Genomic DNA, 1,681 nt, shown 5'->3' on the forward strand with positions numbered 1-1,681 from the left:
AAAAAAAAAAAAAACCATGCAACCTCCATCTCCATTGTTTTCCTCTTGCCAATCAAACAAACATGGAAATAGAAAAATGGGGTTTCCTTAATCTTTAAATTATTGGGAAATTTATAGCACTACCCCAAGAGAATGTCATTATTAGAAAGACATATCTTGCATAATTTCAAATTACACTCACACCTTGTACCGTCAGTCTCTGTTAAGTGAGGCTTTGAAATGACGATTTTACTTTTTTGACAAAAACACATAACACTATCCTATTTTACACTAACTCCTCGATACCCCTCACCTTCATCGTGGTTTGAGAGGAGCAAAACCCTTCTTCCCTTCTCTGAGAGCTATGCAATCGCCGCCGTTCTCCATCCCTGCGTAAGATAATAAAAAGTACTAATACTACTATAGAAAAGATAGCAGAATCCATTTATAAACTTCTATCACAACCAACTTACATGAATAATAATCAATCAGGCTCTCAGTTTTGAGCTCGAATGGATCAACTCCCCACATGGGGATAGGTAGGGACGGGTCAATCTCAATTCCGTAACAAAACTGACGCTAAGAAATGTGAGCATAATTAGGAATTATGCAGGATATCTCTCTGATAGTGACATTCTCTAGGAGGCAGCGGTGTAAATTTTCATAAATTAAATGTAATACATATAAACACAACACCCACCCCCACGACCATGACCACGACCACCACCAAGAAAAAGAAAATGTAGTACAACTAGACAGACCAATCCAATCGCCACAGTGTTGTTGTGTTCAAAACAGTAACGGAGGTTATGGATTTGTGGAAATGGAGCCATACTGGTCAGTGGGATTTGTTGCCCCTTCTCGTAGACTCCAAGGATGGTATACCAAACTCATACCAGAACACATTGCAAACGTGCAGGTGTTGGGGGCCCATATAGACATGACCCATCTCTCTCAAACGTGCTGGTGTTGGAGGCCCATGAAGCCATGACCCATTATCATCTTCTCAAAATAGAAGTCCTGTGAACCACCTTTCATATCTGAAAGTGAAAAAAGCTCTTCCTTGATGGATAACCATCCACGTTGCTCTTTTTGTTTTAAATGAGAATTGAGAGTTGAGAAGGTCCAGATGGGATTGAACGGTCTAGATCATCCAACCACAATGATATGATTCGTCACAATCACCAAGTGGGCCCCAGAAACTCTCTCCTCTATGTGCTTTTGTGGGGTCACGTTATAAAGTTGGTGACTTTGGTGGGCGGTCATTTAATAAGCTCTAACGAACGGGGAAGGGGTTAAACGTAAAAAGGAAACTAATAAAAAGCCAAACGCCAACCAAACGAAAGACAGCTCAACTCAATCAACCCTTCTCCTCTCCTTAACACATCAATGGGCAATAATCAATCACTTATTAAATAAATATGGAAAAGGATAAAAGGAAGATCAAAACAAAGCATCTACAGAAAGAGAGCCCACCAGTTCTGATTCCCTCATTTATGAACCTTATCAATGGAAACCACACAAGCTTGGGTTAGGTATAATGAAAACACAAAACAGATATCAAAAAAAAAAAAAGTCTATAAGGGTAATGAAGAAAAAAGCAATCAAAGATGTCAGGGACCAATACAGAGCTCAGAGACAGAGACAGCTTTGTATGAAATCTCTCTCTCTCTCTCTCTCTCTCCCTAAAAGAAGAAAACAA

Source organism: Macadamia integrifolia, chromosome 4 (assembly GCF_013358625.1).
Source record: "Macadamia integrifolia cultivar HAES 741 chromosome 4, SCU_Mint_v3, whole genome shotgun sequence".
NCBI lineage: Eukaryota > Viridiplantae > Streptophyta > Magnoliopsida > Proteales > Proteaceae > Macadamia > Macadamia integrifolia.